The sequence below is a fragment of the Vipera berus genome (assembly GCF_964194415.1).
Source record: "Vipera berus genome assembly, chromosome: 2".
Taxonomy (NCBI): domain Eukaryota; kingdom Metazoa; phylum Chordata; class Lepidosauria; order Squamata; family Viperidae; genus Vipera; species Vipera berus.
In genome coordinates this window covers 38,486,905-38,513,320 of record NC_138203.1, presented here as the reverse complement: position 1 = coordinate 38,513,320, position 26,416 = coordinate 38,486,905, and positions in this window count along the sequence as shown.

Below are 26,416 nucleotides of genomic sequence, written 5' to 3'. Positions count from 1 at the left end.
ACATTAACTAGGAAATGTTCCAGCAAATTGTAGTCAGGGAGGCAGCGAATACAATAAAAACTCTAGTGGGATTTAGATCCTCTAGTTGGAAGGAGTAGATTATTGATTCAGTAGATTAAAATCTACTTCAACAATTTGTTGAGGTATTCAAATCTAAATCATTCTAAGGTGTCCAGAAAATGATTGAAAAATACTCCAGATAAGGGTGGAAATACAGCAATACTGAAACTTCATAACTTCCTATGAACACTCTTATTTTTAAAGAAAACTTGCATTTATGGCCAGATTCATGCTTTCTGATATTGATGTTCAGTGTTGATGTTCACTTGCTTCCAATTCTTTTTGATCTGACGGGAAACAGTTTTTACTGTCTAACTACTTCTTGAAGTTATTGTAATGATATAAAGGTGTTTATGTTATCAATGAAGGGACGCGGTGGCTCAGTGGGTTAGGACGCTGAGCTTGTCGATCAGATGGTTGGTGGTTTGGCAGGTTGAATCCTGAGTGCCGCATAACAGAGTGAGTGCCTGTTACTTGTCCCAGCTTCTGCCAACCTAGCAGTTCGAAAGCACGTAAAAATGCAAGTAGAAAAATAGGGACCACTACGGTGGGAAGGTAACAGTGTTCCGTGAGCCTTTGGTGTCCAGTCATGCGGGCCACATGACCATGGAGACGTCCTTGGACAAACACTGGCTCTTCGGTTTTGAAATGGAGATGAGCACCGGCCCCTAGAGTTGGAAACGACTACCACGCATGTGCGGGGGAACCTTTACCTTTACCTTATGTTATCAGTGATTGTATCTGGCAATGATATGTTCAGTCACTCTCTTTTTTGATTCTTTTAATATGGCCAAACTTCAAGATGTGGTCCACGAATGTATTGTGTTCACATTATGTGTCCAAATTATCTCACATTTTCTTCATTATTAGTACATGCTTCCAGTGATTTACTCAATTTTATTTTGTTCTAGTGTTGAATACTTTTTCTTATGGTCCAAGGAATTTTGCATTAGTTTTTTCCCATTACCACTTTCATTTTTCTTAATTTATAATCCAGTATTTCCAGCTATGAAAGCATAGCTTTCATAATCTCCCAAATGGCAGAAATCTCTTAATTTCATTGCTACAGTTACGATTTCTGTGAATTTTTGAACCTAAGAATGTAAATCCTATTATAATTTCACCTAATTCACAATTTGTTGTGGCCAATGAATTCAAAAACCTTTGTATAATCAATAAAACAAAAATAAATAAAGGAAGAAGAGACATTCTCCATTTTCCATTATGCATTAGATGTTAGCAATGATATATCATGTGTTCCTGCCTCTTTTGATTATACCTCTGGCAATTTTTGTTTCATGGAGTACTGAATCATGAATTGCAAAACCTTGAGTATTATCTTACTAGTATGTAGCAGTTGTCAGACAGTTTGAGTAATTTTAAAAAATACCTTTTCTTTAAGATTGGGATATAAATTGATCTTTTCCAGTCTCTGGGCCAGTATTTTATTTTCCATACTTGCTTATAAATGACAAGTATAACTTCATCTGCTGTTATTTCATCAACTTTTGAAACTTTCTGGACTTCCGGTGGCTGCGCGGCGCCGGAGACAGCCTTCCCGGGCTGCCCGCGGCTCAGCTGAGTAATTTTCACCCGAAACAGCGCCGATCAGCTGTTCGGGTGAATTTGAAGCCCCCTCCTCGGGAGAAGAGGAGGGGGTGAGGCCCCAGGTAGGGGTTGAGTTCTCCGGGGCCGCCTGAGCTTGTTGCTTGGGCGGCTGAAGGATCGAACTCCCCCGTAGCCTGGGTCGCTCCCAGCTGGCCAGCGTCTCTGCTCCGGATTTTTTGGAGCAGAGCCAGGCGTTTGCGACCACCCCTGCCTGAAGGAAGGACTATGGAATAAAAGGAGCAGGCAGAGCGGTACAAGAGGAAAGGATGAAGAGGATTATTATATTTTACTCTCGAGCTTGATGGACTTTTTTAAACTTAAAGTGAAAGTGCGTCACAAGTGGAAGTAAAAGATGGCGGCTAAACCTCCCTCAAAAACTCTTCGGAGTGCTGGAACTTCTCCGACGCAACAATCATCATTGCAGGCGTTGCATCCTCCTGATGTATTGACACTGAAGGATCTACAAGATGCTCTTGAAAAACATGCTCAGGTAATTCTGGAATCAATGGGTGATAAATTTGCACGGATGGAGGAGAAATTGGAGAAATTGGAGGAGAGAATGGAAGAGAGGATGGAACAGAAGTTCAGTGTGATGAAGGCAGACATTTTGTCTTCAGTGTATAAAGTGGCTGAATGTGTGGAAGACCTGGATGAAAAAGTGGAAGATTTGACTCAAAAGAATGCCATATTAGAAGCAAAAGTATTGGAGAATGAAGATTTAAGAGACAAAATGGACAGAGAATTGAGTCTTGCTCAATATTACCAGATGCAGTTTGCTTTTAGAATCAGAGGCTTAAAAGAGAATATTAAGGAAGATCTAAAGCAGCTGATTTCTGAGGCTCTGGAAATGGTATTGAATCAGCCAGCATCTGAAATAAAGGGAGGCATGGATAAAGTGTTTCGTGTGAATTCATGGATTGCTAGACAGAGAAAGCTGCCTAGAGATGTGGTGGTTTATTTTGTAAAGAGGGAAATTAGAGATGAAGTTATACAAGCTGCCTATGATTCTAAAGTTGTGATTGCTGATCAAGAAGTTTTGGTTCTAAAAGAAATTCCTCCAAAGATTTTAAGGAGAAGGAAGGATTTTACATTTCTTGTGCAAGAGCTCAAACAACGAGATATAAGGTTCAGATGGGAGATCCCAGTTGGGTTGATGGTGATGCATGAAGGTAAAAGGTACTGTTTGGTTACTGTGATGCAGGTGCGTGATTTTTATAATAACGTTTTAAAAGCAACCCCATTATTACTTTTGGAAGCTGCAAAGAGATCTGGAGAAGGAGAACATCAAGAGGTTGAAGATGGACAGACAGAGGAGAACGGTGCTGGAGGAGATCAAGCTACAACTTCTTTGGATGATCTTAGAGAGCAGAGGGTGACGCGTGCTGCTTTAAAACGATTAAAAAATAAAAAATAAAAGAACAAGATCAGCAGATGCCTATGGAACTTTCACAACGTACTTATAGCCAAGCAGTGGGAGGAGCACGGCCTAAAAAAGATAGTCCTATCAGAGCAGCGCTTTAAGAGCTTTGGGATGATATGCATGACAACTAAATTTTTAACTTGGAACGTTAATGGACTAAATTCACCACAGAAGAGGAAGAAAGTTTTTCAATATTTAAAACAATTCAAAATAGATGTTATATGTTTGCAAGAAACGTATATTAGGGTTGTGGATCAAAAGTATTTACTGAACTCAAGGTTGGGTACGCGATTTGTTGCTTCTGCAATGAATAAGAAAAATGGAGTGGTTGTTTATGTTAAAAGTGCTTTAACAGCAGACTTAATTGAAGCAGATAAGCATGGAAGATACGTTATGATAGAGCTGCTGCTAGAAGGCAAAAAGACGCTTTTAGTTGGATTATATGCTCCTAATCAACAACAAGCTGACTTTTTTAGTTTACTTTATACAAAGCTTACCCAGTTGGATTATAAATCTGTTATTTTTATGGGGGATTGGAATGGTGTTTTGGATGTACAGATGGACAAGGCTGGAGCTTTTAAGCGCGTCCCAAGTCATGCTAGATTGCCTAAATCTTTTTTTTTTTTTGAAATGAAGATTTTATATTAATAGTGTTTGTAGTTATTCTATATGAGCTAGAGAGTGATAGATTTTAGAGTTTACGGTTGTTAGCATGTGGTTGTTTATGATTCTTTTTTTTCTGTTTTTTATACCTTGTACTTAGCTCTGGGAAGTCGGGGGGGGAGGGGGGAGGGGTAAGGAGGGAGGGATAGGGGAGGGGTAGGGGGGTTTGTTAAAGATAAAATGTATGATAAAACTTTTTAATAAAAAAAAGAAACTTTCTGGTTTGCATTTTTGTTATTACAGTAGTTTTAGACAAAACACACACACACACTTTCAATTTCTTTAGGGGTATTTTGTTTAGTGAGCTGAGTTGTTCTTTACTTTTTTATTACAGTATTTTAACTTGAGCATACATTTAATAATGTTTATCATTTAAATAAATGATACTGTATAAAAATCTCCTCTTCCCTCCCTCACTCCTCCTCCTCCTCCTCCTCCTAATGTGTTTCCAGTTCTTTGATATATGCAATGCTGGCAATATGCAGCAAGCAAATTGCATTGTAGAAAATCAGGATCCTGGATGTGAAGTAGATACAGTATTAAGAAATTGACCAAAGGCAATGCTAAGCAAACTAAGATGTTGATCTAGCAATTGTCTAAAGCTGGCAGTCAGCTTTTATTGTCAGCGTGTTCATTATTAAACATTCCTGCTCTGAGCAAAGAACTGTTTTTTTTCTTTTTTTAAAGCTAAGACTTATATCACAAAATTCAGACCAGTGTAGAAATCAAAGGACAGCTGCATTTTGAATCATGTATTAGTGAGCATTAGGTTGCTTTGTTTTAAAAAGTGGGATGAGATAAAATTTCCAATATTATTAAAATTATCTAGGTTAGCAAAGAAAATAATTCCTAACACCTAACCATTTCTATTTCATTGAGCTCCCAAAGGATAAATAGAATGGAAATTAGAATAATGAAAAATAAATGTTTGAATTCTGTAGATGTTTAAGTCAAGTCATATTTATTCAATGGATTTATCAAAGCTGAACTAGTAAACATTTTTTGGACACAATTTCTACTGTACTTTGCCTTGAAGTATGAAAGAGCTGGAATATAACTTAGTTCTTCCTCTCTTTTAAGCAGGAATCATGGTAGTAAAGTTGGTATAAGCAATTTAATGGAGAGAAATGAAATGATTATGATCTAATGGACTCATTTAAAACATATTATATTATGTGTTGTTATCTATGTATTAAGTCATGGTGAATTCTACTCATAATATTAAATTATCCAGAACATTAATTAGACTAAATACTTTCAAGATTATGAAATACTGATGTTAAATGAAATACTGATTATACCATTGCCAGTTTAAGTCTTTAGGGCAATGCAGAATATGGAGTTAAATAATGAAGCTCAAAGCTTTTTATAATTTATTTTAAATTTAGAGATATAGTAGACTATTTGTGCTCTCTTATACATAAATACTGAGTAATATTAAGACTTAATGCTCAAGTCACAAGTGACTTATATGAATCAATTGACCATCTTTCGTAGGGTTGTTGGTTTTGATTTGTTGCTATATTTTGATGCTGCCCAGTTATCCAAGAATTGTACCTTAGTTTTGCACGTTTTCGCTGCAGAATGGTGAGATCGTTCTTTTGATTGATGGCAGAATAAACAGTAAGTCAAATATTGAGTCTATTATGCAGTCAATGGCCAGAACCTACTTTACAGAACAAAGATGAATTTCAGTAGAAACTATGGTTGAGAGGTGGTTTGGAATTGAAAGCAAAAAGTGCTTCAAAATGCACAGTTGCAAAAATATAACTGCTATTTGCAAGACAGACAATGAGAGTATGCATTCAAAATGAACTCACCGAGGCAGATTCTCCTGGTATCATATGGCAGCAGCAATTAGAATAAGATTATTATGAAGTTATCTCCATTTTCATTTCCTGGCAATAAGATGGCAGCGATTTAGCCTGCCTTCTTTTGGTGGTTTTTTTTTCCTCTTCACTTCCTTGTCTAGTCTCCGGCCCTGAGTTTTGCTGTTATGCAGAGTTTTTAAGAAGGATTTTGCTTAAAAACTCTGCATAACAGCAAATCTCAGGGCAGGAGACTAGACTAGGAAGTGAAAAAAAAATCTGCTCATCAAAATAAAGTATATTTTGCCACATCGACTTCAGCATTGAAGCAGAGCAAACTGGAATTGCATATGCCTAGTATTTACAGGAGATTATAATTTAGTGATTGTTTGCAGTTATGACAGTGATAAAAAGTAACTTTGGAACCACTCCTCACATTTATGATTTTTGCAAAGCAAAAAAAAAATATGAAGTTTGTAAGCACAGCTTTCACTTAGCAAACACTTCACATAACAACTGATTTTCTAAATCCATTTATGTTTACTAAACGAGGACTATTTGCATACAGTTACATCATATAGATTTATATTAATCAGTCTAGAGAAAATTGCTTCATATTGAAATATGTTAAAATCTATTATTGTTAGATCAAAAGATTTCTTTGAAGTTTGTGTCAGAGAATCATCTTAGTACAGCTGCATGCTGAAAACAAGTAACATTGTATGCTAAAGACCTTTAGCCAGCTTCATGATCAGTCAGGTATGGTTGAAGATAAATCTCTGACAAATAACCTTGGAGACTTGGAGACTCAAACTCAATTGACAGTTTGGAGAGCACACCCTGCTCCTTTTGAATAACACACAATTTTAACATCACTTTTTTTAATAGCGAAACATTGACATTTGCAAATATGTTACTGACAAAAAAACCTAAGTATTTACCACAAAAGGGCATTTCAGTCAAAGATGAGGAGAAAAGGGCACACAGTCTGTCTCATTAATTAATGCTTTTAAAATATTTAAACGTACACAAAAGAGGTAACTTGATAAAATTCTACCCATTCAAATTCTTAATTTACTTTTTTATTTCTACATTACTAAAGAGCCAATAAAGGGTTTATATTACATTCAGAAAGAATTAATCACATCACAATTTCTCTCTATATAAAGTCTTCTTTAAAAATTCATCAAAATAAATTTGCTATATTTTTAATTAAAAAGTATACGTATTTTGTGTACATTACAGTAGGTGTGTCCAATCTTGGCAATTTAAAGATTTGTGGACTTCAACTCCCAGAATTCTCCAGAGGTGGGCTGGGGAATTCTGGGAGTTGAAGTCCACAAGTCTTAAAGTTGTCAAGATTGGACACTCCTGCATTACAGTTTTGTAAGTGGGTATGTGCATAGGTATAGATAAAATGAACTTGGACATATTTGTAAAAGTAATTCACAAATACACATAAAAGCTAAATGGTTGATAAAGGTTTGTCTGAATATACATGTTGTCATAAAACTGTATTCTGTAATTGAAATTCAGAGTTCTTTGTTTCTTAATTTAACCTTTCCTAGAAAGTCCTTTGCTGTTTTTCTTTCTATCAGTACCATTGATCTAAATTATGTACAGTATTTGTCACAACTCCTTGTTAAATGGTTTAAAGCATATCTCATACCAAAGAGAGAGCATGAAAAGACTTCTATATCAGAAGTTTTATTTTTTTTATTATTATCCTAATTTTCTGCTTCAATAGCCTTTTCAAAATGAATGTGGATTCTCCAAGGCAGGCACGCAACTGTTGAAATTTAGTAGATAAGCCTCCACTTTTTCCTTGCCAGTACTGCTGCCCTCACAGAAGCACATAATTGATCCAAGGTGAATAAAGTTCTCTTTCTCCCTTTCTCTCTATGCCTAGCAGCCTATCTTTTCTTTTGTTGAAATAGCAGTGCTCTGAGGGTGTCCCTCTAGCTGTGTCCTGTTATAAACCTACGCAGCATGCTTGGCGCCACCATTTATAACTGTTACGTGTAGCCTATCTGCTGTTACTACCAATTCAGTCCATGTCTGCCCCACTGCTGTTTTCTCTCACTATGTTTCTACATTCAGAAGTTATTGCTGTCTCAGTGGGGAGCTTTTCCCATTGCTGTAATAGTTCCGTGCTCCAATGCGGTGATGAAATAGGGTCAGAAGTATTTCTGAGTCTCACCATTATTTTCACATGTATGGTTATTGCCAAGAAACATTTGCTGCTTTGATGCCTAATAAAAGCGTCTTGCCTTAAATTACAGGGGCATGATTGCAAGAATGGCAAGGATATAGGCGGCGTTGCTTGCCCACCTCTTTCCTGCTCATGAATTATTCTAACAGTGCACTAAGTAACACAATCCCTATTGATCACAATGCACTGATGGGGACAGATAGAGTAAAGAGCAAAAGCTAGCACTGTTAGGAAACTCAGAAGACAAGGTGTATGTGATCTTTCTTCATGACAAGGTTTATTTTATGAGCATTTATTACACACAGCCACTATACAGTTGACTGTTCAAATAAAGATGCATCAAATAAATTGTATTTTATTGGGTACCTACTGCTTAAAGAGCTGGAGAAGATATTTTTCCCCAAATAAATCCTTAACATTTGTCTTCCTTTTACATGCAGAGTCAACCAGGTTTGGAATTTTCTTCCCATCTTCATATCTCATTAGTTACTATTCTTCCTATACTACTTCTTCAGTCTAAATTAAATTAAATTAAATTAAATTAAATTAAATTAAATTAAATTAAATTAAATTAAATTATTAAAGATTAGATATTATTTGCCTACTGTGGGGCATTTCCTCTCCTTAGTCATCACTCAGAGGCCAAAAAAAAGTAACGCACTCTTGCAATAAATTGTTGTTTTGGGAGGAAACTAAAAGACACAATACTGTTTTTACTGGCATGATCAGCCAACTTTCTTATCTCCATTTTTCATTTTAAAAAAATCTTTAGATTTATAAAAAAACTCTATAGAGAAATCTGTACAGTTAAAAAGGTATTTTTTAAATTTCTTCTAATCAATAAATAATAGATGGCATAAATTAAGGTAATTGATTCTCTTCAGCAGAAGATCTTAAATAGAAAAATATTTTCTAGGGGCAAAGAAGTGACAAAAATCAGGAACAAGAATGTGACCTAGATACATAGAATGGATAATCTCAAGGTCAAGAAAAGAAGGCAGCAGCAGCAGAAATGGGAATATCTTTTACTATAGTACAACAGAGCTATTTCTATACTATGCCAGAACAATACTTTGATTAAAACCAATCATGGGTATTGTTGTGTGAGAAGTGATTTTAGAGATGATACAAGGCTACTTTCCCAAACACTTTTCACAGAGAGGGAGTTATAAAGTGATGTTAGTAAGATAAATGGCTGGCAAGGTCAGAAGAGTTTTCAGGGAAGTAATTTGGGATACTATATCACCCAATTCCTTGAAGAAAAAAAATCTATATGACTGATAATGCTGTAGTGTTCAAAATACAGAAAATTGTTCTACCAGAAAGATTATTGAATGTACAGGAGTGAAAATAGATTTGGATTTAAAGAAGAACAGTGCTAATAGTTGGATCCAGGTGGCTGAGATGTTCAAATTGCCTCGGTTTTGAGAAAAAATACAGAAAAGTGAAAACAAATCCATTAGAATACAAACTTCTGAAATTAAAAGTCACTCATTTTTAAACAATAACCATGTCTTATAGTTTATTTAGAAGGTGCGAATTGAATTATAAAAAATACTTACTGTATACTCTACACAGATAATAATGTTTCTAAGCTTTTCCAGAAGTTATAAAGATATAGAGGAGAAGGAGACTCACATAGAAAACAGTAATTTCTGGGACATGGTGATTTAGACATCCCTGAAAGAGCAGGGATTGCATTATGGCTAAGATTAATAACAAGATGATGCATCTTTGGCCAGCAAAATCTCCCAAGAGAAGGAGAGACTGTGATATTGCCCACATATAATTTAGATAGCTGCTTCATGTGAGTAGACTGCAAGATCCAATATTTTTGTAGTTGGTTTGTGAGTAAATCCACTGTGAATCATGGGAATTCAGGTAAGCTCACAGTCATAATATGGTCAATATGGTTACTAAGTTTGGCCAAGCCTAATTTCTTAATAATTTTTGGAATTATTATTCAATTATTTTTTCAAGTACAACAGCAATGGCATTCACTGGATGCCATTCGCTGGATGAATTCAGTGGATGAATTTCTTTTAAAACTTAGCAAAAAGAACAGGTTTTAAATATGAATTTAAGGACTTAGTATTTTTTTTAAAAAAATGCAAATGAAATTGGCTGATGTCTTGATAATTAAAAGTGATATACAAATAACAAAGCAGAAGAATGACTTAATGACTTTCTACCTTGGATTTACAAAAGAGATCTGTTAAAGTTATAAAACATAAAAAGAAAATAAGTTCTGGGACATTGTTTGAAGGGATTGAAACCAAGATTGTTAAAAGTACTGGGAAAGAATATAAAGTTGATTTATTTGATCAAGGATAAATGCATATGTAATTAATAATAATTAATGGACTTTTGCACCAGGACTGAATGACAAGGCTTTATGGGTTTTTTTATAGATAAGGGTTGAGATTTAATAATAATCATTATTGTATTTAAAAAGGTTATCACAATTACAAAAAAAGTTTGTACTTGTGTGACAAATGCAGAAGTCATTTATTTATATTTATTTATTTATATTTCCTTTCTTTTTCTTTATTCAGGTGACATTCATTTCATACTACTAAGAAATGAAGGTCAGCTATGATTAAAATGATTAGATTAAATTATCTTAACTGTAAGATTCTTTAAAGGTTTTTTTTGTTGCTGTTGAATAAAATTTTTCAGCTAATGCAATTTCCAAAACTGTAGTTCTTATGAGATGTATATGGGCATCCTGGTAGATCACATATTGAGTACAAACCAGCAATGTGCTGCAGCTGTCAAAAGAGCTATTGCAGTCATGGGTAAAAAGAGGCATAGTGGTAGCATCACTGCAAGTGATAATTCTGCTCTTTGTGATAATAGTTAATTGGTTCCTGGAATATTGTGTCTTATTTGGGTCAGCATAGAACAAGAAGGTTGCTGAAGAATTAAGAGTGCAACAAAGAAGAGAAATGGCTGGGAAGTTAAATCTTATAAAGAATGGTTAAAGGAGCCAGCTGTCTATACTCTAAGGAAGAGAGAATTGAAGAGAGACATTATAGCAGTCTTTCAATACTTGATGGGCTATTACAGGAAAGAGGCCATGGATTTATTCTCCATGGTGACTGAGACTAGGATAAGAAATAATGGATTGAAGTTTTACAAAGAAAAGTCTAAACTTGAAATAAGGAGAACTTTTCTGACCATGATGGCTATTAAGCAATTTATAACCTGCCTCCTTGAGTCATGGATGTTCCATCACTGGAGGTTTACAAGTAAAGGTTGACAACCATCTCTCTAGGATGCTGTGAATATTCCTGCCCTTATTTAGACCAGAAGTTTTTTCAGTTCTCTTCCAACTCTATGATTCAATTATTTGGTAAGCCAATGACATATGTAAGAGGCTCAGGAACACTCCTTTATCTCAATGAAGATCATACACCAGAACAACTGAAATGGTTCCCATCCCATGGATCATGTTGAATTCTTTATAATCTATAACAGTGTTTCTTAACCTTGGCTATTTTAAGATGTGCTTCAACTCCCAGAATTCCACAGCCTGCATGGGGTATTTTAATAAAATATATTACAACCCATACTCTATGTTACATCTGTTGCAGTACTCCTACAGTCATGTGATTGAAATTGGTGAGTACATGATAAAAACTTCAGAAAATTTCTGGTCCTTACCCTGTCAAGTTTCCAACGTATGGGCTTTTCAAGTGACTCTGAGGCATTGTTTACCTTAAAAGTCCTTTATTAGCCTAATACACCTGCAAATGCTTGCTCGAAGGAAGCTGGAATCTGAAATCTCTGCCCCTTGCACAATATATTAAAACACAATTCTCCACCTTTCTAATTTTGTCATTAATCATATTCTCCAATTAATTTAAAGAATCAGTTTCCCTTCCGTTAGAAGAACCGCCAAAACCATATCTTCTTTAGAGAGACAAATGGCCTTGAAAGTGCATTCCTACTCTTCCCTCCTCCCAACTTTTAAACTAAAGCAATACACAAGTCTTAAAGCAATACACAAGTTTAACATATGAAATAGCTACTTCTTCACCTCGTCAAGCAATAACATTCCGTGTTAGCAGCGTTGACATACCTATTCTCACATTGCTTCAGAAGACCTTATTCTCCAAATCACCTGTGCCATTCTTTTTCCCAAATAACAATTTTCTGAGATCTGCAGAAAAGCAGAAGGTTTCTGAAGGATTATGAGAAAGGGATGTGTGACTTGAGGAATGAATTTCTGGATGATTCACTAAGGTAAGGAACAATAAATAATTAAAAAATAGCATAGCAACTAGGTTGAATGAAAGAAATCAACAACAGAAACAGGCTATAAGCAAAGGCGCTTGGAAAAATGTAGGAAGCATGCAGCATAATCTGAACCCTGAATGGATGTACCATTTACAGATGTCTGGGTCACAAATTTCCCTATATGATCTTGGTTTGTTTGCAAGGCATTGGTTTGTTAGCGAACTGTATTCAAGGGAATGGTACAGCAGAGGACAGAAGCCATAGGTTTATCTGACTCATTGGGACAATTAAAAAAATGCTTCCCTGTCTGGCAGCCAAACTTTACATTTTAAATGTTACATTTACACCTTTAGTTGAACTCAGTAGCTCACAGAACAAAAGAATTCATGAGTCATGCATACATCCCTGCTCAAGGAAACAGCTCTTTTTATACTTGAAGTGCTAAAGGAACAGAAAAAACGGCAGCATATGAGTCAAATCAAGAAGTTCAGGCATGCCTTTGCATGTTCAGAATTTAAACCTTAGGGCATACACAGAGAACCAGAATATTAGCTTTTATAGAAGCCTCTCTTCATTGTTACTGCCATTGTTTATATCTGTACTAAAGCAGCTTATCTACTCAAGAGTTCTTGTCTTCCTGTGAAAGCACTGACTTCCAGAGAATGAATTATTATAGAGTGTTTCAGGTAGCCTTTGACAGCATGGGGCTTCAAGCACAAGATTGAAGCACTCCAATATTATCCTACTTTCTGGCCTGAATCATAATCACTTGGATAGTTGGGGTAGGCTGCTTGCATGTCTGGATCACTGCTAACTCATGTGCTCTGGATTAGATTTAAATTTAGCTTCTCTCCTGACCTTTGCTTCAGTTCCCAGTTGTTATTGGATGGGAGTGGACTGCAACATCAACACCATTACCTCCTCCATCCATAACTTATTTAGCATAACACCAGCTGATGTCACTACTGCTGCTCCAAGATAAGAAGGCAAGGCATTAAAATTAAGTTTCTTTCAGCAGTTGTCTTTCATCTCTCTTGAGCAGGAAACATGGCACTGCTCTTCCTTAGCCTTGCCATCTTATGGCCTTGCTTTCCTAATCATGATTTCTTCATAGGGTTTTTATATAATGATAGAGACTGAAGTATGTACCTAGCTGATCCTAAACCTAAAAAAGAATGAAAAAAATATTATAATAGAATCAGACTGTAGAGGTTGCCTCAGAACAAAGTAGCAATCAAATATTTACCTCCAGTTGCCAACACTCAGCATAAGCACCAGTTCAGTGCTGAGTCCCGTGTTCCACAACAGCAATTCCTTCCCCTGTAATTCACGCTCCAATTAGTCTACAGTGCAATTAGCTCCAGAATGGCTCCCTCAGGGTGCCATGTGCTCCTTAAATGTTTCCTTTTTTCACTCAAATTAAATCTTCTGAATAAATGAATAGCAGGAGGGGCATGACCAGTTCCTCCTGTTGTACTGGTACATGGAATTTCAAAACACATCTCAATTGCAAAAGGCAAGAAAACCTATAATCACAGCAGCTAAACAGAATGAAATGCTTGAACCACTTCTAGTTGTAATATATATATCAATAATTTATTTAAAGGCACAAGAACTATATATAATGCATGAAATGGTTTATGCCCAGAATGTTTTGCACACCTCTAATATAATTCCAAATTTAAGCATGACTCAAAGTAGCTCAAAAAGAAAACACGAAGCAAAAATGTCCATGCAATTACAAGGCCTCATTAAATCCTAATCTTTATATTTACTAGTTAACTGTGTTAAATAAACCATTTCATTCTATTAGCAAAGCATGTTGTAAAAATTACATCCCTATTAAGAATATTTCCTTTACCCAAAGGGAATTGAATAGCTTGGTTGGTGCACTTCAAATTAGCTTTTCCTTAAAGAAATATATCCATCAATATTTTTTATACTATTGGAATTTAAGAGTTATGTGCTGACTTCTCATATGGTACATACTTATAGTAGCCTTTCATCAATACAGTATTGAAAATAAATAGATCTTTTACAGAAATTACAACAATGAAGTGTTTGCTTGGAAAGAAGATCCCTTGAAAGGATAATTTATTTTTTAGAAAGACTAGGGTCCTTAATTTTTTACTACTTAGCTGTGCATTTATTTGAATCAATCTGAATTGATTTCTGATTCAGGATAATAATACATTTGCATTCTTGTATAATGTAACATGCACAACACAACACCAAAACAGTTAAATTAATGCATATTTCTTTGTCCCTGAGTTACATTTGTTTTGGGGTACAGATTGTAAACATTTTTCATATACCAATTTATCAAAACTATTTATAAAATGAAAGAAAGCATGTAAAACGTGGGCCAACTTTTGCTTTCTCCTGAGTTTGTTGTTGAAATTACTTTGGAAGCATCAGTAACCTCAAGTTACAGGCCAAGCCTTTGATCACTACATCAGATGACTTTCACTTATGGATCTCCATTTTTGGCAGCATTGGCACTAATGAATCATGCCACTGGCAGAAACAATTATTAGGGTGTCATATGGCAGAATCATATTTCCAGAGTTTTGACATTTCCAATACAAAGAAATCCAATTGATTTGCCATTCATTCCTTCTGTCATTCTTGTTCATTGTGCCAAATTTATCCATGTCTGATGTTTATCTCTTTTGCAGGTTGAACATGATGGGAAGAATTAATGTGAAAGAGAAAACTTTTAGAGAAATTTAATGATAAACTATCTCCTAAGCTTGTTGTGATAAATTTGAAATTTGGTTTTAAAAATACTGATCTGGAAGCTGCAAATAATCCACAAAGCAGTTAGGAACAAGTCTTTCATGTGCGTAAGTATTTCTTGCCTACATCATGACCTCTGAGAAAAGTCATCTTGACAAACATATGAGAAATCTACTTCAAGGCAGGCAAGTTATATTTAACCTCTTCCATCCAACTTTCCATAGTAGTTGTATTATTTGTTAGATTTATAGCTGTCTTATTTCTCCAGGAGTTAAAGGTGAGCTATATAGCATTCCTTCCTTCTTTCCTCTATAAAAAAAAGGCTGTGTTTGGGCTGAAATATGGTGGCTAGCCTCTTAGCTTCCGTGCTGAAGACTGACAAATCTGGGTTTGTCTTTTCCCGATTCAACATCTTAAACATTATATCACATTAGCTTAGTTTAGGTTTGTATCTACCTCAAAGGTGCCTTTCAGCAGTTTCTTGGTGAAAAGAGAAAGTAAAAACAGGAAAACATTTCTATAACCCTGATTGTTAGGTTTGGCCCATATACTGTATATATCATCTGTCTAGAAGTGTTTGGGTGTTCTTCTCTCACTGTATGCAGATTTTACTGGTACTACAAAAGGCTTCTTTTAAAAAAAACAAAAAACTTATACTTCTTCACTTCACTTTTTAGTTCTTCTTGAAACAGCTTTTCTTTAAATGTGCCCATCAAACTACCATTCTGTATAATATTTTATATAATATGCATTTTATCCAAAAATATCCATCAAAACTTTGAAATCCACTCAAATGAATTCTGAAGTAGGACAATGAAATATCTACTGACATCTATTGTTTTTGATTGATGAGATTCATCATTGAATGCTCAGGAATACTGCAAAACTTTATTTGGAAAAGTTGAATTTTTAAAATGATGCTAGGGCAAATTTACATCAAAATAGTTATATAGTAAAGCTAGATGCTGAAAAAAACCCATATATGGAAGGTTGTTTTAAATGTTATATCTTTATTGGTGCAATTATATAAACCTCATAAAAAGATATACATTTAAAATGTTTTAGATATCAATATAATTGAAGGATTTTTTTGCACTTTCTTTATAAATAACATTTGTTTGGAATTTGATAGAAATGAATGAATACAATACAGCCATCTGCATTGTTTACAAATACTACATTCAAACTAATATGAATCTTCTTCTCTCAAATATCTTCATTTTATTTACAACTGAAGACACTTCTGAGTTGATAGAAGACAAATTCCTCTGTAAGTCACCACAAGTATGATTTTCAAATGTTTAAGCCTGATTTTTATATTAAAAAAAAGAATCGTCAAAGGAAGCTTTCTTGCTATGTATCAGTGGTAGGTCACTGATCACTGAGAAACATGAAATGACAGAAGTTCAGAGGCTGAAGTTTGTAATGCACATAAATATGCTATGAAATTTCAGTTTTATTGATGTGCCTTACTGACACAGATACTCCTATTTTATACATCACACATTAAATTCTATTATTTGTTTATATACACTATAGTCTCATCCTGAACAACATTAACATGAAATGTTGTCTTGTGAATAATAAACATCACAAAGATACCCAAAGAAAAGGTATCTACCTCATTTCATCTATAGAATTCATTCTTCATTTTCTAATAAACGAACAAAAGCTTTCCTATGTTATGAATCATTCATGACAGAAATCATTTTTTCCCTTCAGGTTACCTGGAAAATATATATTAAAAGGCCCAATATAGTATTTTGTTAAAATATCCTTGTAGCAGAAAATAAATTCAAAATATTTACAATCTCAGTGCACCTTAGCAGTATTCACAGAAATCGTACAGTGAACCAAATGTTTTGACTTCATTTGCTGTTTTTTTCCATCTATTGAGTCTTTCCCAAAGACCTGGGATATGCAGGTATGGATGAAGGCCCACTTTCTGACTCCTGATAGATACATCTGACTCAGTGATAGATACATTGAGGAGACAGGCAATGCCTCAAGTAGCCAGGCTCTATGCCATAAAGAGCCTTATAAAAGAATACATGAATGAATATGAATTGAATGAATGAATTCTTTCCCAGGGCCTTGAGACTTTGAAGGTCTGCTTACCTCAACCCTGGCAAGATGGACTTGGCCCACCAAACTTGATAGAGAGGACATGCTCGGTGTCTCTTTTATTAAACAATGTCATCTTGTTGTACCCTGGAATCAGGCCTTCTAAATGGCAGCATATCCTGCGAGATTTTGATGGCCCCAGCCCTGTTAGTTTTTCATAAGGTAATGAAGACCTGGTAATGAAGATTGCTGATGAGCTCTGCTGCTGTTGATAAGTGGGGTTATTGTTTATCATTGAGCACTGTGGGACAGTGTTGTATGAGATGGTTTTCTGTGTTTTAATCCTTGCTAACTACCCAGACCAATGTATGAGATGTGCAACTATATAAATCAATCAATTATATAAAAGCATGAAATAATTAATAATTCATCTGCCTATAACATTTAATATTCACAATGCTCCTGGTTTAGCTGTTGGGCAGACCAATTCAAAATCCCAGCTGAGAAGATTTCAGTTTTGATTATGCTTCCTAGAACTTTTACAGGAAAGTTATAAATTAAGATGTGTATATATATATTCCTGTATGTTCCTATTCCTTTACTGTCATTATGAATTCTCTCATTGTTTGCAAAATGTTACACTAGTTTGATGGCATGGAGATTGACCAGGTAAGCTTAGTTTATTTTACTCTACAATCTTTTTCTGCTTTTCTGACCACAAAATTTCCTGAGACCAAAGGAGGGAGGGAGAGAGAAAGGGAGGGAAGGAGAGAAAGAGAGAAAGAGAAAGAGAGAAAGAGAGAGACTTGGGGAGTAAGAAAAAGTGGGAAGGACTCCCATCTTATGATCCCTGGGACAATTTTCAGGGCTATGGATAATGATCTAAAACTAATTAAAATGGTCATTATGGATATGGAAAGCAACATAGTATGCTTCTATGTTTTCAGTTGGAAGCATTGAGATAGTACACCTCATTTTTTCACATCAAGGCAGTGCCTTCTAGGAGATCCCAGAAATCACTACCAAGCTAGCTTCATGAAGCAAAGAGCGTTACTTTTCACAGGCCAGATAATTAACTGATGGAGTTTAGCTCTACAAATTGTAGTAATGGGTTAAGAACATTTTAAAAGAGGATTAGACAAATTGATAAAGCCCCAATCGCTTTCATGTCAAGCCAGTGGGATTCCTAAAAGCAACAACCAGGCCACTGTGGGTAAGAAGGTGCTGAACTGGATAAATCCATGATCTAATCTCATTAGCTATGCTCTGATGTTCATGCTAGGCATTATTCAGTAGCATGGCCAGAGCACAGCAGTTGCCACAGGCAACACTATGTCAATGCTTTTCAGAAGGCAGCAAATCATCACTTCTTGTTCTGCCATTTAGACTTGCTGACTTGAGCACAAAGATATCCTGAGCTATATCTTCATGGAAGAGATTATATGGTAGGTTGGGATGGTGGAAGAATAATTCTTACATGTGAAATGATATATATGACCACACTAGTAAATCATTGCAAAATTAGTGGGCAAAATTTTAAGATTTCTGGACCTGGAAATAATCATAACAGTAGTACTAATGTTTGTAATATAAATAGTCATCAGGAAATGATGATAAATGGGAATGGAATTTCCATCACTAAGTGGTACAATTGTAAAACATGATGTCACATAGCAATAGTAATCCTGGCAGTCCCTATTGCCATCATTAACTGAATCCTGATGGTCATTAGATGAAAACCTACTCAATTCAAGCCATTCCTAGCTTTGTCCCTGCCAGTTCCAAGCCTCAGTAAGGTAAGGGGTTGACTTCTCTTCAATTCCCCTACCTGGCTATCTGCCCACCCCCCACATCTATACTTTTTGGCTGCCCTGCACAGCAGCACTTCTAAGTGGTGGTGGCAGCACTGACACTGTGGGTGAAAAACAGGCCAGGGACCTTCAGAAGTCTTAACCACTTCAGCTCCAGCAGCACCGTCACCACCCCCAGTGCTGACGAGTGCTGCCTCAAACCTTTACAAGACCTTCAGATGTAATTACATCCTGTTATTATGTATGATATATGGAAAGTTTGAAGCTTTCAAACATAATTTACATATTTTTTTCTTCCTCCAGAAAATAAGATAGCTTTTGTAATTTAAAAGTGAAGCATATTAAATCATTGTCCAAAGAGTATAGGTCTTACTCTGATAACAAGCTGTGCTACAGTATTGGAAAACAATGGTAAGGTAGAAGAATTTGCAAGGCTTCGATAAAGCTTTGTTTTAGTGAAGGTTTTACTGTCTCATGGCTAATCCACAACTCGATCAACTCAGTGAGACAACATAATGCTGGGAGAACACTGGCAGAGATCCCAGGGATTGATTACCATTAGTTACTCTTCAATATATATCTGATCCTTGTGGTTCAAAAATCCATAGATGATTACAAAGACAAATGTATACAGTATATCAAAAGCCCAATGTCCTTTGGTCCACAGATTTTTTTTCCATGGGAATCAGGCACACTTTAAGAAAACAAAAACTGTTGCCCTGTCACAACACACATTCACACAGACTGAATTTATGTATCCTATTATTAATGTGCAATTCAAGATTGCATTACCGTAATAAATTTAAATGGTAAAATAGCCAAATGTCAATAATGTGATTTTGCTGTATCCCCCAAGTAATGAAGACAACGAATAAAAGATTTTTTCTCCCATTGTCATATTTAAACTAGACACAAATCCATTGCCACATGCAGGCTAAATTTGGTTCATTCTGTTGACAAAGGGGTGGACAGTGGGGTAAAGATGGAATAGGAACTGTCTGAGTTGCAAACTAATTCATTTATTCCTTTATTCCATAAAGACTCCAAAACAGAAGTAAACATTTAATTTGGGGTAGTTGTATAGGGCTTTAGTGTTTGCAAAGGGATGCTTTACTTCTCAGGCCCTTCTCCTTCCTGTAATATTATAACATCATCACATGGCTCTTCAGAAAGTTGGAAAGTTGAATTATCTACTGGATTTTAAAACTTTGCCTTCTACTGCTTGTAAGTGAAAACTAAATAGACTCACATTACAATTTAAGCATAGTACTTAAAAAAAAGAGCCAGTCAATAGTTGCAAATTTCATGTCCTTCCCAGTAATCTTGTCCCTCTTTTCAGAAAAGTTTTCTTTTTAACAATTATACTAAACTGTATTTCAGCATTTGAAGTGCAGATTGCCAGCTACTTAACCTCCCTTCTTACATTGGAAATCTACTAAAAAGATGATTATATGCATTAATTTGTGACATATTTGCTAGTGTTTCTACACTGTTTTGAAATTGAAGTTGAGTTCCTCTCAAACTGGATAACAATTGCAACAATACAAAAATTTATATATGTATATGTATATGTATATGTATATGTATATGTATATGTATGCATGTAAAGGTAAAGTTTCCCCCGCATATGCATGCTAGTCGTTTCCAACTCTAGGGGGCTGGGCCGGTGCTCATCTCTGTTTCAAAGCCGAAGAGCCGGCGCCTGTCTGAGGATGTCTCCATGGTCATGTGGCCAGCATGACTAGATGCCAAAGGCGCACGGAATGCTGTTACCTTCCCACCATAGTGGTCCCTATTTTTCTACTTGCAATTTTTCATGCTTTTGAATTGCTAGGTTGGCAGAAGCTGGGACGAGTAACAGGCGCTCACTCTGTTACGTGGCACTCAGGATTCGACCCGCCAAACTGCCGACCTTCTGATCGACAAGATACATTTTATCCTTCCTCATATTTATTCAGTGTTGCTTTGGGATTTCATAGAGAAATGGCATATTTATAGAGATGTCTCTTTACAGTTAACACATTTTTCCCTAAGAACTAATGTAGGACTAGAACAATCTTTTGTTGCTTATTTCAGTTTAGGTGACACGATAACATCAGGAATTGCAATAGCACAAGAATTGATGAACTCTGTGAAGGAAACATTTTTTACTTACTCTATAGATGCCTCTGTACTGGATCTTTAAGGCCAAAATACTTACATACCAGCACAGGGGCATTCATAAAGTAGGTTAAAAAAATAGTCAAGGTGATGGCTCTTCCTGCGAATTTGAGCTACATCCATATTATATGCATCATGAAGGCATAGAGCTTCAATTACATAGTTTTGGCCCCAGCTGTCCCTCCAGGATTAAGCAAGTTACTTATAATTTCCTTCAAACATTCTTACCTTACTTGGTCTTGTGAAAATGGATTGTAAAATACTACTAAATTTAAAAGAATCCTCTGACATAGTCAGAGACAATGTTCAAATAGTGAATTAAGAATAGACTCTAAGCTAATATTTCTCAAAATTTCACTTCCTTTCCCCACTCTGGAGTTTTCAAAATAATACAGAGTTTGGAGAATGTTGTACAGTTCTTAAAGCATGTATCTCTGGACCTTATTCACTAAATCAATTATGATGGATTTTGATTTGGACTCAGCTTGGTCTAGAGCAGTGTTTCTCAACAACTTTGACATTTATAGAGTTTATTTCCCAGAATTCCCAGAAAGTGGTCCGCAATGGATGAGACTCCATACTTTCTCTAGGCAAATTATTGCCCAATGTAACAAAATTTGCCATTGAAATTTCTCCTAATATTTAGCATGAACCTCTTTTCTTATAATTTTCAGCTATTAGTGTTACTTCTCCTCTCAATATCATCAGAAACCATGCCTACATGCTTTTGATATCTTTTTAGATATCACTAGACAAGTGTTACTCAACCTAACCAACTTCTGGACTTCAATTCCAGAATTCCCCAGCCAGCATGTCTACACATGTCTACACAGCATGTTTACACATATGAAAATTGTTACAGTTGATAAACACTGCTCGAGGTCCTAACTTTATCTGAACATCCCTTAAAGCTCTCAAAAGCTCCATTTGAGATTTATCCAAACCTAACAGACCCCTTACTTTTAAGGAATATTTTTCATGAGCATATTTGTTCTTTGGCCATTGCAGAACTTTATGTTTCATTTTAGTCTAAAAGCTTTTGTTTATCTTTGGGATTTCCTGTCAGTAAAAGGAATTAAAATATTAATTAAGACCTCAAATTATCCCTTAAGAGCTCTTTTTTCCACTACAGAAGACAATATTATACACTGGCCATCATAAATTATAATTGCATGATTTGATTGCCTATTTCGTTTGGCTTGCCAAACAAATGAACAGTCAATGCCAATATCCAGCTGAGCTTATAAATATAATATTAAGTATAATGGTTTTGTGGGGATGCCTAATAGTTAGTCATATGGTGCTCACTAAAAGAATATTAACACAGTCCCTGAGATGAGAGATACTTATATTTTGAAGTTCCATTAAACTACTAGCTGAGAGATACATCTTAAGGCCATACAAAATTTTGCAAAGATGCTTTGCTTTGATAACATGAAAAGCTATTCCAGAAGCTGCCTAATACTGTAAAGTAGAACAGCAGAACAGGTGTGTTGTTTCATTTGGCCTTACTCCAAGCCATTCCTCTGGCAGAAGATGCACCTAATTCTTTCAGGTAGTCATTAACTGTGATAGTGGAGGCTTCTGTCCAAGCACAGTGCATGGATAGGAAACTGTGTTGTATTGTGTTGTGTTGGATTGGATTGGATTGGGTTGCACTCCACTCCACTGCATTGCATCTCTTTTAAAAAATTGTATGGCCACCTATCTTAGAGCACAACTCTGGTGTGCTCATAATAATAATAAAATTACAAACCATAAAACCAAAAACTAGACCCTCAAAACTGAAAACCCAGTGCTTCAATCATCTCCAAATATTCCTCAACAACCATCCTTATGATCTATCACTCTGCTCCAGGTCCTTGGTAAATAGCCGGTCTTGATAGCTTCCAGAAGGTTAAAACACCTGCTGGGTGTCTGGGTGGAGGGTATTCCATAAGGTAGGATTACCTATTATTATCTGATCCAGTGGGAAAGAAAGATATTCTCAGAGAAAGGCAGGTCCATAAAGAAACTGGTCCCATGCTATGTAGAATTTTAAGGTGATAAACAGCAGCTTGAATTCCACCCAGAAGAAACCTGGGAGCCAGTGCAGTTCACACAAGAGATGTGTAACATGGGTAAACCTAGGCACAGTCAGGACTGCATGTGCCATTGAATTCTGGATCAGTTGTAACTTCTGGGTGGTCTTCAAGGACAAGACCCATGTGGGTCACAATTCAGTAGTCCAAATGGGAAGTGAGAAAGGCATGCGTGACTCTGAGCTGGGCCTCCCAATCTAGGACAGGCCCCAATTAGCGCACAACACAAATGTTTACAAAGGCCTCCAGTCACTTCTGTAACCTGGTCCTTGAACAAGAGACATAAGTCCTCATTCCATTGCATCTCATCTAGAGTTATTTTGAGCATAATTGTGTTCATAAAATATTATACAGAATGTGGAGAAGCCATTTTTGATGATTTTCTATTTCCAAATTCATTCTTTTCCAACAACAACAAAAAAAAATACCTGGACTGTTGGGGGAAGACATATGCAGAATAGTTTTGCATTTTCTTCTTACTGCTGCTTTTTCTTTTTGATGAACCAAATATTTCTTTAGAAATTATTTTAAAGGAAAAGGCAATCTACTGCAAGTTTCAAGGGGACATAAACTGTAGATAAAATAAGATAACCTTTATTGTCATTTTTTTTACTGTGCGCACAATGGCACACATCAAAAATGAAATTTAGTTGACCGCTCTCAAAGTGGAACACATACATGACACACACTTAACCATACTATATACACTTATGTATAGACCCACACCCCTACATATACATAACAAATAAATATTAAATACTGTCCATCTTGAATATCTAATGGAAGGAAGAAGTTTGAGAGTTCACAAGGTTAATGCTCTATGGAATGAAACTAGGGCTGAATCTGGATGTTCTGCTATGGATACAACAAAGCCTTCTCTCAGAAGGTAAAAAGGAAAACAGGTCGTGAAGAGGATGTGTAGTGTCCCAGATAATCTTACAGACCCTGCTCAAGCAACGCTTCTGTGCTATCTCCTGGATGGAGGGGAGGGAACTGCCAATGATCTTTTCGGCCATCCTCACCACTCTGCACTGCCTTCCTGTCTGAAGCAGTGATGCTTCCAAACCAGACTGTGATGCTGTATGACAGGATGCTCTTGATCATTCCCCTAGTAGAAAGTAGTCAGGACAGGGGAAGGAAGATGTACTTTTCTCATGCAACACAGAAAATGCAGGTGGTGCTGTGCCCGCTTCATCAGTTTCTTTAGTGTTGAGCGACCAAGCCAGCCTACTCATTAGCTGCACACCCAGGAATTTAATGCTGGTAACTATCTCCACAGGTGAATCATTTATGCACAGAGAAGAGTGGCTGTGCCTGCCTTTTCTGAAATCAACAATGATCATGCATATTGATTGTTTTACAAAAAGGGAAAAAACATGAAAGACATTTTTTTATTATTTCATTTGCTAGATACTGTTGTTAAGAGTGCCAGAATCCCTTCCAGGTTGTCAAAAGATGGTGTCCATAACTACATGATCAAATCATCATGTCCTTTTTATAAGCATTGCCTATGTGATTCATGCAAAAAAAGGAGGGGGTTTGTAGTCATCATTTTGATATTTTAACCCCCTTAACAGATGCCTCTGATTCCTTCCATGGATTCAAGAAAACCTATGACAATTTTTTGCATGAGCAGAAAGCAAACAAGCCACTTTCCCTAGCTGAATATAAATTTTTGCTGTGCATTCTTGAGATCTCGCGAGGTTAGAAAGTCTGATGGAACTTTTTTTTTTACCGATAGTCCCACAAACACATCACGAAGGCTGAGAAGTGAACAGAGAAACAGAATGCAGCTGAAAGGCAGGTTAGTAAAAAAATGCATGGGGAGGTGGGCATGGGCTTGGCAACCTTACCCTGCATGGGTATTGATGCAGGTTGCTCGTGGACAGGACTGAAGGCCTAGGATTAGGGCGATGCCGCACGTGCCCACAGAGAGGGCTCTGCGTGCCATAGGCTCACCACCATGGGTCTATAAGGTTGAGAATCAAGCAAGAGGATAATCTCCAGCATTGTGCGAAGGGTCCATTAACATAGTTTTCATTTATATGAGTATAACATTCCTTTTGTTTTCATGCACATATTTTGGGGGCATGGGAGGGGAAGAAAAGACATTTTACAAATGAGAAAGGAGGTCAAAATAAACTTACTGTTGAAGAAATGAAAACTGTTAGAAACCAAAATTGATAAATACATCCTTTCCTAGCTATACCAGCAGCAGGGTAGTAATAAGAATTCCAATTCCTTTTGCAGAGGATGGTATCTCTGATTTTATGTACATTAAGATGCCTATCTATTTCATGTTTATGATTCAAATAATCCTATGTATTATTGTTCCATAACTGAACAATGAAATACAAACAGCATTTTAATGTAGATATATTGACATACAGGTCATTTTGGTTGGAGACTTCATCCATCTTAACTACATTTTGAAATTAAAGCTATATATTAAGTAGAAAATTACCTTGAATTTGTATTGAAAATCTGGGTCTTTCTCAAAGAACAAAAGAATATTTGTTGTACTTTCTTTATAATTACTGATTCAATCAGATAAAAAAGTTGCTTTAGCAAATTCTTCTTCTTGAATCCTTTTTTTATTATACTTTTTGTTCTTCTTTTTAATTAGGCTTCCTAAAGTCCTACCTCATTTATTTCTCTAGGAACATTGATGAAAACAATATTTTAATATCTTGGATGAGAAAGCAATGGCATTATTCAAACATTTTTCAATAAAGGGAGTTTTTTAAAATAAATAAATAAAAGGGAATCATTGCAAATATCAAAAATATTTCAGGCTGATGTAAAATGTGATCTTTTTTCTTCCCCTCTTTTCATAATTCACAGTGGAAGGTAAATTCTCCTTTTGGAACCTGAATCAAGTTATTAGAAACAGCAGCCGATATTTTATCATTGTCATCAGCAGGTGAAGGATTAATTGCTGTCACTGTTAATACTGTGGCACCTTGTGGGGTACAAATTACATTTTTGTAACCTCAGGACCTTAATCAAAAACAAAATGATCAGAGCTCATATTAATCTCTTGCAGCCAGAAGCAGCCTTTCCATTGCAAACGAATGCAAGGTCAGCAGTGCAGCCTCAGAAAAAGAGGGAGCAGACTTATCAGCCATGTACACATGGCATGGCCCAGAAGCAACAACACTGTGAAACTGAAGGGAACATCAAATTAAATGGCACATTCAGTCAATGGCCTTTTCAGACAATTTACTGAAAATAGAAGTCAAACAATTGTGGTGATTTTTTTCTCTCTGCTTTTTTGGCCACAAAACCCCACGAATTCATCTAGCAAAGAAATAGCTATAGGAAGAGGGGAGGGAGAACTGAACTTTCATTAAACCGGAATTGTCATAATGTTTTCTCGTCTATGGAGTGTTAGAAACTTCAGGATGATAGCTACTAAACAAACTGTGCGAATTTAATATCCTGATATGTTGTATAAGTTTTTAATGTGCAAAATAGGTTTTGAAAACATGGATGGCATATTATCTCTTCAACTTTTGTCTGAAGTGTAAGCTGAATCATGTCTATAT